The 17,547-nt window shown below is 51.6% G+C and overlaps 1 protein-coding gene across 3 annotated transcripts in view; it reads left to right on the top strand.

Annotated features, from left to right (window-relative positions):
• Positions 1-17,547, top strand: part of APBA2 (amyloid beta precursor protein binding family A member 2) — a 249,547-nt gene that overhangs the window by 30,322 nt on the left and 201,678 nt on the right. For all 3 annotated transcript variants that reach the window (XM_045070615.1, XM_045070618.1, XM_045070614.1), the window contains exon 2: positions 15,658-15,764. The gene's annotated coding sequence lies outside the window, so the exon portion shown is untranslated. The remainder of the gene's footprint in view (positions 1-15,657; positions 15,765-17,547) is intronic.

Raw genomic sequence — 17,547 nt, 5'->3', positions numbered from 1 at the left:
GAATACCTCATGTTAAAGCCCCGAATTCCAAGCTGCTAGTCACTTAGCTGGGCAGGAGCAGGATGAAGGGGCTGGAGGGCCATAGCTCCGCACCGTCCAGGGCTGCCCCTCTTTCCTCTTTGTATTCCATAGGTATAAGAGAAGAGCCGGCCTCATTTCTGCCAGACACCCTCATCTAGTTATTGGGAAACCCTCTCGAACTGCTGGGATGTCAGAAGACAGGCCCCTGGTCCTGATGTCCTCCTGACTTTTATCCTTTGTTCCTGGGCCTTTTACTGGAAGGTATCTTGAGTGTCTATTTACTTTAAAAATACACATTTAAAAACTCATAAAGAAACGATTTCAAGGGGGCGCCTGGGTGGCTCAGTGGGTTAAGCCGCTGCCTTCGGCTCAGGTCATGATCTCAGGGTCCTGGGATCAAGTCCCGCATCGGGCTCTCTGCTCAGCAGGGAGCCTGCTTCCTTCTCTCTCTCTCTCTCTGCCTGTCTCTCAGTGTACTTGTAATTTCTCTCTGTCAAATAAATGAATAAAATCTTAAAAAAAAAAAAAAAAGACTCTGCCTTTGGCTTAGGTCATGATCCCAGGATCCTGGGATCGAGCCCCGCATCGGGCTCTCTGCTCAGCAGGAAGCCTGCTTTCCCCTCTCTCTCTGCCTGCCTTTCTGCCTACTTGTGATCTCTGTCTGTCAAATAAATAAAATCTTAAAAAAAAAAAAAAAAGAAACGCTTTCAAGGACATGTCGCATTCGTCCATGTATCCACTCATTCATGATCTGGCAAATACTTACCGAGCACCTGCTGCTGAGCACAGGGGCGAGCAAACCGGGGTCTTCTTTGCTCCATGGGGCCTGCGTGCTTGTAATTGATACAGCCGCACTGTCTGGGGAGGGACCCCCAAGTTTTGTCATGTATCAATCGTCTGCACCACAGTGTGCTTGTGTAAGGTACACAGGCTGTAAGGTACACAGCCTGAATGCAAGAACTTCTGGACAGCCAGAGGCGGTCTTGGGAGGGTTGCTCAGTAACCGAATTGAAAGCCGGGGGGTACGTCCATCCCATATGTGTGGGATCCAGTGTCTGTCCACTGCTTTGTCTTCACAGTAGCCTGGGCAGGACCGACGGTGGAGGCTGGGAACTCAGCTGAGTCAGGTGATGGAAGCCAATAACCCCGGGCAGCCCCCACCAGGTGGGGGTCACCGTCTTTAGAACTTGAGCTGTTATGAAAATTTTAGAGAAAGTGCTACTAGTTGTGTTGTAAAATCACTTCACTTCTTTCAGGGTGTTTTGAGGCTTGGGAGCCGTTTCTGCAGATTCTAGTTCGGGGATGTGACATCTATGTAAATGAGTGGCTGTGCCCATTAGCTTTGGCCTCCTTTGTGGGGGAGCCGCCACCCCCGCTGGGCTTCCGTGACGGGCTGCAGGATGGTGGGGCTGCCCTCAGACCTTTCTAGAACACAGGGTCTTAAATGTCCATTTGCCCTGGTCCTGCATCATAATTCCAGCTACGTGGTATTCCTTCCTCTGTGTGGAGGTCCTTGAGGAGAGAAACTTGAGAAGTACCTTTTGGTGTTCAAAAAATAGTTTCCATCATGTTTTAGTCTGAGAATGACATATAGGCTTTTTAATAATGTGAGAGTGCCTCCTAACAGAGGGTGTAAAATAGTCTCCTTGCTACCCTTCTGGGTAGCAGTGTCTGGCGTGTTGCCCATGAGACGGGGATGGAGGCAGCCGTTGGCCCCGCCGCATCTGAGGCCTCCATCCTGCCTTGTTGCTCCACACCCTGTGAAGGTGCCTCACTGCCAAGCATGGTTTGTGTGAGAATTGAATTGTTATTAGGAAGTTTTAAAAGGGAAGCAGACATTAGAAGATCTGTTACATGGGAAGAGGTGTATGTTCGCTTTGCCTAGGCAGGATGTGACATTGCAGCGGGAGCTTTAAGCAGGTTGGGGTTTTGGGGCCACCTTGCTGCCGAGTGTCTCTTCGGAGCGAGTTTGTTCTTCTGTGGACTCCCACAAGGCCTGCAGCGCGCTGTGGGATTAGATACCCTGTGGGATTGTGGGATTAGAGATTCCACCCAGATTTCAGAAGGGCGGCTGATTGGACAAGCTGCTTCCATTCCCCGGGGCACTTTCACTCAGGGACTCTGCGTGTCCACCCCCTGCTCCCCGTCACAGCTCAGTTCTAATGCAGGGCTCTTCCTCTGCGCTCTTGCCTGACCTCTCTCCACCCAGAGAGGGTTAGAGAAAAAAATCTCCAGAGCACTTGGGGTCCACCTTGACCCTTGTGAGCCCCTTCATGAATGCTGTTTGGGAGGGGGAGTGCTTCTCATTCTCTCTGCCTAGAGAGGTTGCCTGCCCCGAGGCCTGAGCGGGTTGGCTACGGTGTGGGGTAGGGGTGATGAGTGGCGGCACCCCCTCTTCCCAAGCCCTGTGAGGGCTGAGCTGGTCCCTGCTGCGTGTTCAAGCCTGACAGCCTGCCTATCTTTTCCTGTCCTACACACACACCACTCACGACCCACATATACACACATATCACAGGGACACTGTGTACATACATACACCCACACCACCTGTATACACCACAGACGCCACACACACACACACACACACACACACACACAGCAGCCACACCACCCACCACACACATCCACACACACACCCCCCCACACACAAAATAGCACATTCACACACACCCGACACATACACTAGCACGTGAACCATTCAGGGAATGGTGCTGATTCTCTGCTTCGTGCCCAGATTAGCACCCAGCATCTCCCACTGTCCTGCCCTAGAACACCCCCAGGTCTCCAAGCCCCTATCTTCTTTCTATTTTGGGTCACCGCTTCCCCTTCTGATTTTGTTATCTCTGGGCTTGCCCTGTGATGTGTGTGGTGTCCTCCGCACTGGGGAACTTTGCGACTCTGCCCCAGCGGCTGTCTTCCCGAAGAGACTCAGGCTCTCCGCTCTGCTCTTCCCTGATGTTCAGGAGCAGGCGCTCCTGTGAGAAGCCCTGCCCCCGAGAGCTTCCCACCCATCCACCCCTCCCCCTCCCTCTCCGCCTTCTCCTCAGCCATTTCTCTTACTGCAGACAGCTCCCTAACTATAATGTGAACTCCTGGAAGGCACAGACTGTGGTTTTCATTATGGTGCTGGTGCATAATGAATGTATTTGGGTAAAAGACTCAACCAGTACACACGTATTTAGTAAGCTAAAAGTGAACACCCCCTCAGCCCTCCCTGCTTTCCCTCCCTCCCCCAGGGGAAACTGCTGACAAGTGCTGGTCCTTACCAGTCTGTTCCGTATGCCTTTGCCTCCATACTCGACTTGCAGCTATGTCCGTGTTTACTAGCTAGCTTGATGGATCTATATACATACTCCTACCCTAGCTGTTTTACCATTTTCACTGCGCAATAGGCCATAAGATTTCTCTCTGTCTGTACACATTGGTCTACCTCTTTTAGAAAAAAACACTTTGAAGTATTTCAGCGCGTGGACTGGGCCATAATTTATTTAACTGTTCTCCTCTTTATGGGCACTTAGGTTGCTTCCAGGTTTTAGAATGATGGCTGCAATGAAGAATGCTCATACAGGCATCATTTCAGATATATGTGAGTCCCTCTGGAAATAGCGTTGTTGGATAAAAGGATATGCAGATTTAAATTTTTGATAGGGAATGCTGAATTGCTTTTCGGAAAGGCTTCACTGGGACTCCTCCTAAAGAGATAAATTTTTTAAAAAAGAGAAAACCAGCCAAAAAAAGTAATTCACCACTAACAGCTGAGTAAAGGAGAGAACACTCTCTTAGGCCATGAGCTGGGAAATACAGCAGCCTGGAGAGGCCGAGGACATGGGCTAAGGTTTATACCTTTTCTGAGGCTCCTTTGCTGCCCCCACGCCATCCATCCCCCACCCCCCAAAAAAAAGCAGTCTGGGGGGAAAAGAAGATGAACAACCAAAACCCTGAGAACTTTCTGGTCTTCCTCAATTTGGAGAGCTGGAGGCTGTGATGGCAGGCTTCGGGGGTAGGGGATGCTACTGGAGCCAAACGGCCTCCTGCAGGGGGCTGCCCAGGTCTGTTTGCATTGCACCCTGGGAAAATCCCAAAGCTTCGTCTTCCAGTTGACCCAATGGTGGTCTCCACGCTTACGTGTAGCCCTCTCAATCTCAACTATTAGATTTGAAAGGAAAGAAACAATCAACAGCCTTCATGTCTTCCAGCAGTTTTAGGCTTACAGAAAAATCGAACCGAACATTCCACGTTTCCATTTGCCCCCTCTCTCTGAAATCCCCGCTTTCCCTTATTATTCACATTGAGTGTTAATATGGCATATCGGTCAGCACGGATGAGCCAGCACTGATACATTATTGTTATTATTAACTAAATTCGGGTAAGGCTCACTCGTCGGGTTGTGTGTTCCATGGGTTTTGACAAATATTTTGACTCCACTAGTTGTGTTCTTGTCTTGGTAGCTTCCTCTTATTTTACAACTATCCATTTGTGATAGTCGTTTGAGTCTTTGCTTCCTGTGGCATGGGGGAGGGCCAGGCTGCTGAGGGGCTGGCTCATCTCTGGGGACAGGTGTTCCCATGTCCTCGTCTCTCGGACTCCCCCATTCTGGCCCTGTCTGGTCTCAATCTCCCTGCTGCCACTTCCATCTGCCTGTCCTGGAGCTGCTGCCCACTGCTTCAGGGCCATCGTGGGGCAAGGAGGGGCTGGCTGACTTTGCTGCCCTAATCGGTCCCCGATTACTCAGCCCAATTAATAGTCATCATCTCTGGGAACCTCTGCGAAATTCCCAAACTGGCAGTGAGGTGAAGTGAGGTGGCCTCCCTGCCTGGAAGGAAGCCCCCATGCTCCTCTTCACCAGTTTCCTCTCCTTAGTCCCTCCTGGATTCCATGTTGATCGTTGTGTCATGTTCTGGAATGCCGTGGTCTTTCACAGGACTACCTGGGTGGGGTGGGGGTGCGGGGCCTGTGTGGGAGCCAGGCTTTGGAAACAGCAAGAAGGGTGGCCGCTGCCCGGCCCGGTTGTCCCCGTGGTCGTGGGGATGGGCGGCAGCATGGTGTTCCGTGAGGGCTAAGGCCACGGCACAGTGGGAGGACACACGGGCCACTGTTCTTCTGCTAGGGCCTCACACGTGCCCAGGGATGTCCGTGTTCCTGTCCCCTGCTGGCTCCTTGAGGAGGACATGAATAGAGAGGAAGGTGGGGAGGGATTTGGAGTCCCTCCCATGTGACATCCAGCACCGATTTCATCGTGTGGTTGCAACAGGATGCAGCCTAGACGTGGGAGTCATGGTTGGAACAGGCGGTTTTCCACAGTCCTACGGTGGGAGGCTTCCCTAATGGCATTCTTCCAACTGCGGCCATTTAGAAGGCAGAGCATGTGTCCCCCCTCAGTGTGCCTGGTGGGGATGTGGCCCTCCTCCCCAGTGGCCAAGGCCCCATGGGCCTCAGAGGCCCTTGTAGCTGGAGGTCTGGGTGGGGAGGGCAGTTTCCTTTCGTGTCACACATGTGAGCTGCTTTCCTGGTCCCACCGAGGGGGCCTTTGCTCACCCCCAGCCCATGTGCGGTACATAGGAGGTACTGATGCCGCTCATGTCCTCAGACCCTGGCTGAGTGACTGCTCTGCCTTCCTGGCCATTGGTCTCTCTGAGTGGGCATCCATCTCTGTGTGTGTCCTGGGGACGGTCCTGTCACTGAATCAACACTCAGGGGGTTGCCACGGAGCACTGTCATAGGCCTTGTAGGTTAGGGGAGTATTTCCTGGACCACAGCAGGTGGGAATTGCAGGGATTTCCACCCCGGCAGGCGAGGGGCAGCATGAGGGGCACAGGGCAGGACGAGGGATGTGGCCTCGTGGTGAGTGGGACTCCGTGCAGGTCGGCCTGGCATATCTGGAGAACAGCAAAGAGCCCATGAAGTAGGGGCAAAGTACGTGGCCAGGAGCAAAGCCAGGAGGCCTGGAGGTTGTGAGTGGAGGCCTTTCCTGCCACCCTGAGGACCTTTACTCTGAACGGCAGTGGGCTGCTGGAGGAGGAGGTTAAAGAGACGAGGACGTGATCTGACTTATGATTTTAAAAAGTGCGTAACAGCTTTATTGAGATGTTCCCGTACCATAAAATCCGCCCCTTTCAAGTATACGGTACAAAAGTTTTTAAAGTGCTCACCATGTTATGCAGCTATCACCCCCACGTAATCCCAGAACACTTCCATCCCCAATGTCCTTTCGCGGGGATCTCCCATTTCCCCCTCCCTAACCCAAACCACTTTGATTTCTTGAAGCGAACATTTTGTTGAAGTATAACCGTCATCCAGGCATGTGTGTGCATCCCGGACTGAATGTTTGTGTCCCCACCAAATTCGTGGTCGAACTCCATGTCCGATCCCAGTTTTAGGAGTGGGGCCTTTGGGGGTAATTAGGTCATGAGGGTGGGGTCCTCACGATGGGATTAGTGTCTGTATAAGAAGAGGCCAGACAGCTCTGTGAGGAGGTCCACCACGTGAGGTCATAGCAAAAAGTGGGCAGTCTGTAACCCAGAAGGACGTTCTCACTAGAAGCCGATAGCACTGGTGCCATGATCTCAGATTTCTAGCCTCCAAATGGTGAGAAATAAATTTCTGTGGATGCCCCTTCCCCCCACCAAGTCCATGGTGCTCTGTTTTCATAGCCTAGGCTCACGGAGACCGTGAGTGCAAAGCTCTTCCTGCGCTGGGTTGAAGGACCACACTCGCCACTAAGGTAGGCTGCTGTGTAGGGTCTAGGCTGAAGCAGGAAGCCCTGTGAGGAGCCACGAGAGCATGCAGGCCGTGGCTGGCTGGGTTGCTGGGGAGGACCAGAGGAGCTGGAGTTCTGGAAGCATGTGAAGCTCGAGCCTGGTACTGTGTTCTCTGGTGGCTCAGAGGTGGGGTGGGAGAGCGGGGAGGCAAGGGTGAACCCAGCTGGGCAGTGCGTTGTGATCAGCTGGTAGTGTGAGAGGCTCTGCGTGGTGCTGGGTCTTTTGCAGGGAAACCTTGGCCCTGCTTGGACACACTGAGCTCAAGGAGCCTGTTAGACACGCGCTGGGTGTGCCAAGAGGGGTGCTGTGAGTGCGGACTTCAGGAGAGCTTAGACGGAGGTAACACACTAGGGAGCGTTCAGCATAGATGGGCCCAGTCCATGCTCCTGTGTCTGGGTGTCTGGTACAACAAAGGACACCCCACCCAGCCACAGCTGCGAGCTACTGAAATCATGACAAGCCTCGGGTGCAGTCCAGGGACTTCAGCTTCCTTTGCGGGTGTGGTGACCCAGCCAGAAGGCCAGGGAGCCGTTTGGAGGCTCAGTACCTTTCTCTAGGATTCACTTGTCCTGGGATCCAGTCAGGGGCCACATTCCCCATACATTTCTCCCCACGTTCGTATCCAGCAAATTAAGAATACTTCACAGAGTATGCAAAAATATTAGTCCCTCTGGAGCATTTGTATACAGTGAATAGGATTTCCATCATCTTACCCCATTTGATCACACCAAGGAAATTTTTGTGGTAGCCGAAGAGAAGGGTCCTTTTGGCGTGAAACAAAATGATAGCACTCTCAGAAGTTGGCAAAGTACAAAAATATACCTAGAAGTATTTACACGCGACACCATCATCACATCCCGCATCGATGCTCCACACGTCCGGTGCCCAGACGGAAGGCAGGCCGGGGGCACGAGGACAGAGAGGGCTTCAGAATGTGGTCACCCCAGGGTCACGGCCCTGGCTTCTCTGGGGACTTAGCTCTGCCCCCTCGAGCAAGTCGCTCGCCCTTCCATAGTCTCTCTGCTGGTCCACTATGGCAGGAGAAGAATAGAATCCCCTCAGGGCTGTGGTGCTAATTCCCCAGGGTGAGGCTGGTCCTCACTGGCTTCCCTCCTACTGGGCAGATGAGCCTGGTGTCTGAGGGAGAGCCTTCCGGGCTGTGGTTTGCAAGACAAGGGGCTCCCGTCCGAGGATGGGGACCCTCCACCCTCCGCTGGATGGGGGCCAGCGGTTTGGATTTGTCCCAGTCCCTCTGCCCTAAACCGTTGTGTACCCCTCTGCTCTCTCTGCAGGGGCCCCGGGCTTGCTATCCCTTTGCCTGCCCCCTCTAGCGCCCCTCTCCGAGGCACACGGAGCCTTGTGGTCCTTGCTTTCCAAAGTGGTGCCTTTCACAATGGATCCTGATATTTTTTACTCCAGACACTTGTTTGAGTGGGCCCTCCTGCCTTCGGAGCCTGCAGAAGCCCCTAATATGGCTTCTGTCACATGCACCAGAGCAGAGCACCTTCCCAGGGACAGATGTTCTTGGAACACACCTCGGTTCCCAGGACCATGTGACAGGGGTGAGGCCGTCGAGGTGGGGTGTGCCAGTGGGTCTGAGTTTTTGTGAGGAAGAGTGGGTCCCCTTCGGCCTTTTGTCCTGGTCCTGGGCTCCCCCTAAGAGCACAGCCCTATGCCACGTCCCCATGTCTGGTCTTGCAGAAGTGGTCAGCCTAGACTTTCCCTCAAGATGGTGCCCAGTGTGGTCCCCCAAAGCTGGGGAGTACCCCCTCTGCCTGGCAGTTTGCAGCTGTGGTGAGCTCCTTCCCTTAGGACCTGTTTCCTCATCTGTGTCTGGGAGGCCCGGCCCTGCAGAGGATCAGAGCATGGGGGCGTGGGCTGGTACGCATTTCTCAAGGCACCTTGCCCCTCCCGGGAAAGGCAGGAGAAGTGGGTGCCTGCCTTTGACTGGGTTTGTCTCTCGTGGGTTCCATCCGGGAGCCTGGCTGACAGGAGTGGCCTCTCGTCGTCCAGTCATGGGCTCGAGGCAGGAAGACTGCTCCACACCCACCGTTCCACACTATGACGTGTTTAGTTCCTTCCATCCTAGGAGGAGCTTTTTTCTTTCTTTCTTTCTTTCTTTTTTCTTCTCCAGGAAAGTTATGGTGAACCTTCGTGTTTCCTGTCTGCAAAGTGTTCTTCAGAAGACCTCGTAGGGCTCACATTAGATCAGTAAGGAGAGTTCTCAGAAAGTACTGAGGACAGAGCCATTAGATATGTGGGCTTCTGAATTCTTATTTCCTTTCATTATCTTGATTAAAACTCTAGTTGTTCTCCATCTTTCCAGGGCTGCTCTTCTTGTTTCTCATTGCCCTGTGTCCTGGGCAGCCTCGACTTGTCAGTGTGGCTTTGGAGGGGTCCTGGTGCTTGCTCATCCCCAGCTGGCCCTGCTCTAGGTGGTTTGGTGCAGATGTTCCTCCTCCTCCTAGAAGCCTGTGGAGATTTCTGAAGTCCCCCATGTTCTACAATCAGGACAAGAGAAGCCAGGGGAGTTACATGATTTGCTGGGGTTTTCAGAAAGTGAGCTCGGGCAGCCTGGCTCCAGATGGGCTCTTAACCACTCCACAGTGGCCTCTGGGTGTGCTTGTGGCCAGCCTGGGGTCCAAGGCCTGTGCCCACTGCTACTGGGGTGTGGTCAGGGATGCAGACCACAGCAAGGCCTGGGGTGTATGTTGTGGGGGGGGGGTCTGTGTCACCCTCTGAGCCTCGGCTCCTCATCTGTAAAAGGAAAGGCTGGACCTGGTGCTTCTAGCTCTGGGCTCTCTGTAGCACTCTCTGGGGGCTTATTTGGAGGGGACATTTGGATCCAAGAAGGACTTCTTTCTCCTAGGCAGCTTCAAATGCTGGAGTCTCGTCATTACCTGTGAGGTGGAGAGCAGCGCTGTGTCCTGTCAGCTTCCTGGGCTGCTCGGTGTTGGCCATGGCATCCTCCCAGGGGGAGGATGGAGTCACTCATTCATTCCGCACGTTATTGAATGTTGATTGAAAGTCCCTCCTTTTATATGGAGCTTGCTTTCCAGTGAGGGAAAGCAGGCTATAACCAAGGTAAATGAAAGAAATATATCACATATTACATGGTGGTAATTGCTGTGGGGAAGCATAAAGCAGAGAAGGAGGCCAGGAAAGGCTAGGTGGGTGGCATTATGGTTTTGAGTAAGGTGGTCAGGGAGGGTGATGTATGAGCAGCAGCATGGAGGAGGGGAAGGAGGGAACCATGTAGAAAGCTAAGAGAATGGCCCATGTAAAGCGCCTGGAGTGAGATCTGTCCAGTGTGTTCAAGGAAGAGCCAAGGAGGCCAAGTGGCTGGTGCTGAGGGAGCGAGGGTGGAGGTCATGAGGGGCAGTGGGAGAGAAGGATGTCAGATTGTGTAGGGCCTCAGAGACTGGTGAGGACTTACCCTTGGGCTGGTGCTCCAGGACTAGGTTGGAAAAGGCCAGCACAGAGATAATGAGCTGTCAGGAGGCACTTCAGTCATACAGGGACGGGAGGCTCAGCCCAGGCACCAGTGGTTTCCTGATGGGAGTGAGGACAAGGGAAGGAGGGGGGCCCAGGATGGCTCTGGGGCTTCAGCCTAAGCAACCGGAAGGAAGTAGCCATCAATTGAGATGGGAAGGCTTGGGGGCGGGGACAATGAGAGCAAGTTCTCCATGTTTCATGTATCGGGGACCCATGCTTGGCTTCCCAGGCAGACCCTTAGAGCAGCCCCTGATTCTCTGGTCCTTGGAGGTAGAGGAAACGCGAAGGGCTTTTTGGACACTGACTTGGCTGTGCCAGGATACCTGTCAGGGCCATGTGCCATTTGCCTGAGGGCTGCGAGGAGGGTATGTCTGTCCCAGCTGCAGTTTGCTGCCCAGAGGCTGGGCTGCATGTGGGCTGGGCAGAGCCTCAGCACAGGACCTTCTGGCCTGCACATCTGGTGCTCGGCCCCTGGTCTGTACATTCTCATCTCTGTCCTCTCAGACCTAGGTTTTACCTTTTTGCCTTCTCAGGTTCTTTTTCTTTTTTGTAAGTTGAGGTGTAATCCGCATATAACATTATATTCGTTTCAGGCGTACAGAGCAGTGATTTGATGTTTATGTATATTGTGAAAGGAACACCACGTTCACAGCCTTCACCACGTGTAATTACAAAATAACTTTTCTTGTGAGGAGAGCTTTTAAGATCTTTCTTAGCTACTTCCAAATATGCAATACAGTGTTATTAACGATTGTCACCAAGCTCTTTCTTTAATCCCCAGCACTGACCTTATAGATGGGGGTTTGTACCCCCACTTCATGCATTTCCCCCTCCCCCCCTACCCCCTAGCTCGGGCATTCTGTTCTCTGCCGGTCTGTTCTCTGTATCTGTGAACTCGGGGTTTTTGTTTGTTTCTTTGTTGTTTTAGATTCCATGTATATGTGAGATCGTATGGTGTTGGTCTTTCTCTGTCTGACTTATTTCATGTAGCACAAGACCAGTAAGGTCCATCCATGTTGTTGCAAATGGCAGTCTGTCTGTCTGTCTGTCTTTTTCTTTCTTTCTTCCTTTAATGGCTGAATAATTCTACTGTGTATATATACAGTTTTTTTTTTCAACCACATTTTCTTTATCCATTCATCTGTCAGTGGGCACTTAGGTTGTTTCCTTGTCTTAGCTTTTGTAAATAATGCTGCAGTGAACATGGGGGCGGGCAGGTGTGTTTTGGAGTTAGTGTTTCCATTTGTTCAGATCAATACCCAGAGGTGGAACGGCTTGAATGGTACTTCTGTTTTTACTTTTTAAAAGAACCTCCCCACTGTTTTCCACAGTGGCTGCATACCTTTCTTCCCACCAACCGCACACAAGGGTTCTCTTTCCTCCATGTCCTTGCCAATACTTGTTACTTCTCGTGTTTTTGAGACTGGTTCTTTGGACAGGTGTGGGGCGGTATCTCACTTAGGTTTTGAGTTACATTTCCCTGATGATGAGTGATGTGGAGTATTTTCACCTGTTTGTCATTTGTAAGTTTTCTTTTTAAAATGTATATTTGTAAAGATTTTATTTATGTGTGTGAGAGAGAGAAAGCATGAGAGTGGTGAGGGTCGAAGGGAGAAGCAGACTCCCCGCTGAACTGGGAGCCCAATGTGGGACTCGATCCTGGGACTCCAGGATCATGATCTGAGCTGAAGGCAGGCACTTAACCCATCGAGCCACCCAGGTGCCTGCCATCTCTGTGTTTTCTGTCTCAGATTCTTTAGGGACCAGGTAGAGAAACGCCTTGCCGAGCTCATCTGGGTGGTTGAGACTGGGAAGCCGACGCAGTGGGACTTTCCTCTGACTGAGAGGACAGCAGCTTCTGTGCGTCGTGCGCTGTGGAGGTGTGAGCAAGGGGCAGGACAGGGACGGACAGCTCAGCTGCAGCACCTAGAGGGCCTCAGGCAAGAAGTGACTGTAGCAGGTTACAAAGGTTGGAGCATCCCCTGACCTTGGGGGCAGGCCTGACCCTGTGAGCTCTGCCTTCCAGAGCTTTGGCCATTCTTCTGCTGTCCAGTGTCAGTGTGGACGTGGTGGAAATGGGTGTGACATTGCCATCACCATGTCCCTCTCAATAGACCAGGCTGTCCTCTGGCAGTGTCCTTATGCCAGTGCAGCCCTGACTGGGCTGTTCACCGCTGGGTCACTTCTTCCCAGTGCCCACCCATGTGCCTCCTTGTATTCTTTCTGGGGTTGGGAAGGAGCAGTGGAGGGCAGCAGCTGGGGGCTGCGCATTACTCCCTGTCCATTCACGACTAGGATTTATGAGTTGCTGATGTGTTTGCCATTTCCTTGTGAGCCTTTTCTGGGTGAGCCCTGTGTGTGGTTGAGTACAGGGCGGTGGGAGTGGGGTAGGGAGGGACACAGTGTCAGCTGGTCCTGCCGGGGAGGCTCGTGGGAGCAGACAGAGAGCTGAGGTCCTCAGCCTGGCACAGAGTTGGTTGGCCCCACAGATGGCTTTTGAATGGAGGATGGATGCTCAGCCAAGGAAGACTCCCTGGTCCCTGGCCAGCTGCCCTCTGCCCCTGTGGAAGGCCCCTGGAGGACTAGTGTTGCTGGGAAGCTGGCTGTATTTTTAGCCTCGGGGACATGCTGTATGTGACAGCCTGTGGCTCATGGCAGTTACCAAGCAGGTTGGTTAAAGGCAGTTTTGCAGAGTAATTATGCAGCTTTGGGGACTGGCAGGAGGCTTCCCATACCGAATGCAGGGCCGGGGGTCATGGGGAGCAGGGAGAAGCCAGGGAGGAGCTTTTCTGTGTTGTGAATCCCTTTGAATAGCGCCATCCACATAGCCTTTGGAGGGGCTCAGTGTAGTGTCGAGCCTCTTTCTTCTCCCCAATGACTCCGCATTCCTTCTGGGGGCTCCTGAATGAGCCCCACACCTCCCAGGTTGTCTTGCCCCTAACCAATCTGGTAACCTCCTTCTATAGTCAGAAGCTTTTGGTGGCCCCATTTGCCTGTGACTTATCATGGGCCTCTGATCTTGGTGGTGGGTAGGTGCTCCGTATGGTCTTCAGTCACCGGTTTTCTTACTTCCCTTCTGCTGCAGCAGGTGTCTGTGACCCCAGCTCAGCACTCCTGTTCAGAGTCCTTTCCCCATCTATGCAGTGTCTTGCGCTAACCCTCCCCTTTCTTTAAGGTTATGTTTGAGGCCCGGGTCCTTTGTTTGCAGTCTCTGGAATGCTGCCTTCAGGACGCCAGGTGGGCTCCTGGAGGGATCAGGGGATAGGATTGGGAATGAAAGCTACAGCAACAGGCCAAGCTGAGAAGAGTGTTCTTACTGCTGAAGCTCAGGGATGCCTTTCCCCATTGGGTTTTGAAGAATGAATAGGAGTTTGTCAGTACGATTCTGGAGGAACCAAAAATGGAATGACTCGAACACTGGCGTGAAAGGGGTGAAGTACCAGTGGCAGGAGGGCTTGGGGCATGATGAGGGCTCAGGCCTGGAAGCTTGGCTGCCTTGCATGCCGCAGTCCAGAATCAGTGCCGTGTCCTGGAGTACCATACCTTCACGCACCCCCTTGGTGTCCCTGGCTGTAGCTGGGTGCTGGTGCAGGAGTGGTTGGGCCAGCGTGTTATCTGCACAGACAGTGGTGCTTTTGCCCACTGGTATTGGAGTGGGCCCATGGTCGGGGGTGCAGGATCCATGTTAAGACTTAGGAGACCTTCAGTTGGGTGGCCTGTTTCATGGGCAGGGAACACGGCAGGTGCCATCAACATTAAAGCTTAAGGCATGGGGGTCAGTGCCTTCGATCACCATGGTAGGGAGACCAAGGTGCTGGTGCTGGAGGTGGGGCCTGAAGCCCAATATCTCAGTGCTCCCCTCCTCCTCTGAAGTAGGGAAACTGAGGCATGGGTGGGTTTCCTTTGTCTTTCCGTGCTGTATGGGACAGAGTTAGGATGTGAGTCAGGCTGTCTCTCAGTACTTGGGCTCCATGCAGAGATCAGGCAACGGCCCACGCCGTGGTGGCCCTGGTGTGCAGGCCGCCGGCTGAGCGCCAGCATCCCCAGGGCGTCAGGGCGGAAATGACGCCACTTGCACAGGGAATGGCTTGCACTGTGCACCCACACGTCCAAACGGTCGCCTTTCTTTGAAAAGGCTTGGGTTATCATTGTAAGATGATAATGCAAATGACACTGAGCTCTGTATCTTGTATCACATTTTGCGTCTTGGGAAAACAAACTGGGAACAGGACCTTGAAGAATGGACTTCATTACCTGTTGGAGCAAGTGAAACCTGCAATATTAATGCCACAGGGTTTCCCATACCTTCCTCCAAAAGGATTAGAGAAATACATTCCCTGCTCTCTCTGGTGGAGGCCTGGCTGCTGGTGGCCTCAAGTCGTTAGCTCTCTGTGCTTGCTGACCTTGGGGAATGAACAGGAGGCATCACTTGGAAACATGGAGAGGCTCACGATCTACTCGCAACTCTGATTTTCAGTCTTTGGCTGTTCTGCAGAACCCCAGAGTTCTGACCCTGCAGTTCTGAGCCACTTTTAAAAAATTCTTTTATTTTTTCTTTTTTTTTCTTTATTTTTTCAGTGTTCCAAGATTCACTGTTCATGCATCACACCCAGTGCTCCATGCAATCCGTGCCCTCCTTAATACCCATCACCAGGCTCACCCAACCCTCCACCCACCTTCTCTCTAAAACCTGTTTGTTGCTCAGAGTCCACAATCTCTCATAGTTCGTCTCTCCTTTCAATTTCCCCTAATTCACTTTTCCTTTCCTTCTCCCCATGTCCTCCGTGTTATTCCTTATGCTCCACAAGTAAGTGAAACCATATGATAATTGACTCTCTCTGCTTGACTTATTTCACTCAGCATAATCTCTTCCAGTCCCGTCCATGTTGCTACAAAAGTTGGGTATTCATCCTTTCTGATGGAGGCAGAATACTCCATAGTGTATAGGGACCACATCTTCCTTATCCATTCGTCTGTTGAAGAGCATCTTGGTTCTTTCCACAGTTTGGTGACCGTGGCTATTGCTGCTATAAACATCGGGGTACAGATGGCCTTTCTTTTCACGACATCTGTATCTTTGGGGTAAATACCCAGGAGTGCAATTTCAGGGTCATAGGGAAGTTCTATTTTTAATTTCTTGAGGAATCTCCACACTGGTCTCCAAAGTGGCTGCACCAACTTGCATTCCCACCAACAGTGGAAGAGGGTTCCCCTTTCTCCACATCCTCTCCATCTGAGCCGCTTTTAGCACTTCGATGCAGGGTGCGGTTAGCCTCTCTTTTTAACGTGTGGCCCGTCGCTCAGCTAGAACGCCTGGGTGTGCATCGATGAGCAGCCTGCCCGCAGCCCACTGATGTCCTGTTTGTGTTCTCTTTCATTCCAGTCTCCGGAAGCTTGAAGCTTTGCTGAATCCCGGGTGGGCACGCCAGCCTCTGAGGCCAGGACCGTCCTGCGGATGGCTGAGAGTCCTCTGGGGCCTGGCGACTCTGAGTGAGTAGGACCTGTGGTTGTCACTGCTGGGCTGCCCCCCCCACCCGCCCCGCCGAGCTGTTGGCATCGACACCTCAGCTCATGTGCTGAATGGAAGCTGGGAAAACAGCGATGTGTCTTGTTGCCCCCACCTCTGCCTAATGAAACCTTAAGTGTGGTGACACGAAATATTTTCATTGTTTTCCTTTTTTTTTTTTCAAGTTTACCTTCATTTAAAAAAAAAAAAAAACATTTTTAAAGGTTTTGTTTGTTTATTTGAGAGAGAGCGCATGCAAGAGAGAGCACAAGCAGGGGGAGCGGCAGGCAGAGGCAGAGGAGAAGCAAGCTCCCCGCTGAACAGGAAGCCCAATACGGGGCTGGATCCCAGGATTCCGGGACCATGACCTGAGCTGAAGGCAGATGCTTAACCAACAGAGCCATTCAGGCACCCCATTAGTTTACCTTCATTTTGTGGAGAAAGATGGGAAGGAGTGCAGGACATGCCTAGAAATACAGTAGACTGCATTTCCTATGACCCTGTCTGACTCCCCTGTCAGACCTGCCAGGTCCCTTTCTGCTGCCCTGGTGTTCTGGGGGGTACTGTGTTGCCTCTGAGGCAGCCCCCATTCCTGTCAGGGGAGTGGCTCTCCCTGCAAGTGCAGCCATCAGGGTCCCAGGATGTTTGAATATGTGTTTCCAGTTCTTTTGTGTATAGACCTAGGACTGGAATTGCTAGATCATGTTATAATTTTGAAAACCAAACTGTTTTCCACAACTACTGTCTTATTTTACATTCTCACCAGCAGTATTTGAGGGTTCCGGTTTTCCTCATCCTTACCAACATTTCTGTCTTTCTTTTTTTTTTTTTTTTTAAGTTATGGCCAACCATATGGGTGTGAAGTGGTACTTACTGTGGTTTTGACTTTATTTCCCTTTGTCAAGCTAAGGATAGTCTCTATCACTAATGTGGTGAATGTTTCTTTTTAAATTGAGAATTGGTGTTGGATTTTTGTCAGATACTTTTTTTGCATCAATTAATACAATCGTGTTTTTTTTTTCTTCTTTAGTCTGTGTTACATTAATTGCTTTTCTCATGTTGAACCAACATTGCATTCCGGGAAGACATGTCACTTGGTTGTGGTGTATAATTCTTTGCATACATTGTTGGATCCTATTTGCTAATATTTTGGTGAGGATTTTTAAGGGTGTCCATGAGAGATACTGGTCCGTAGTTTTCTTGTAATTATCTGGTTTTGATGTTAGGGTCTTACTGGCTTCATAATTCAGGAAGTATTCCTTTATTTTCTTTTTTTCCTTTTGTTTTTTTTTTTTTAGAGAGAGAGAGCCAGTGAGTTCATGTGTGCATGCAAGGTGGAGAGCGGGGCACAGGTAGAGAATCTTAGGCAGAGTCCCCACAGAATAAAGAGCCTGACATGGGGCTTGATCTTACAACCCTGAGATCATGACCTGAGCCAACACAAAGAGTTGGACACTTAACCGGTTGACCTACCCAGATGCCCCATCCCTTCCTTTTCTAATTTCTGAAGTAGATTATAGAAAATTGATATCCTACCTTCCTTAAATATTTGATAGACTTCATGACAGAAGTCATCTGGGCCCAGTGATTTTTTTTTTTTTAAAGATTTTATTTATTTATTTGACAGACAGAGATCACAAGTAGGCAGAGAGGCAGGCAGAGAGAGAGGGGGGGGGAAGCAGGGTCCCTGCCGAGCAGATTCCAATGTGGGGCTTGACCCAGGCCCCTGGGATCATGACCTGAGCCAAAGGCAGAGGCTTTAACCAC

The sequence above is a fragment of the Mustela putorius genome, unplaced genomic scaffold, assembly GCF_011764305.1.
Source record: "Mustela putorius furo isolate JIRA1106 unplaced genomic scaffold, ASM1176430v1.1 tig00003972_pilon_pilon_pilon, whole genome shotgun sequence".
Classification (NCBI taxonomy): Eukaryota; Metazoa; Chordata; class Mammalia; order Carnivora; family Mustelidae; genus Mustela; species Mustela putorius.
This window is presented reverse-complemented; position numbering and strand designations above follow the sequence as displayed.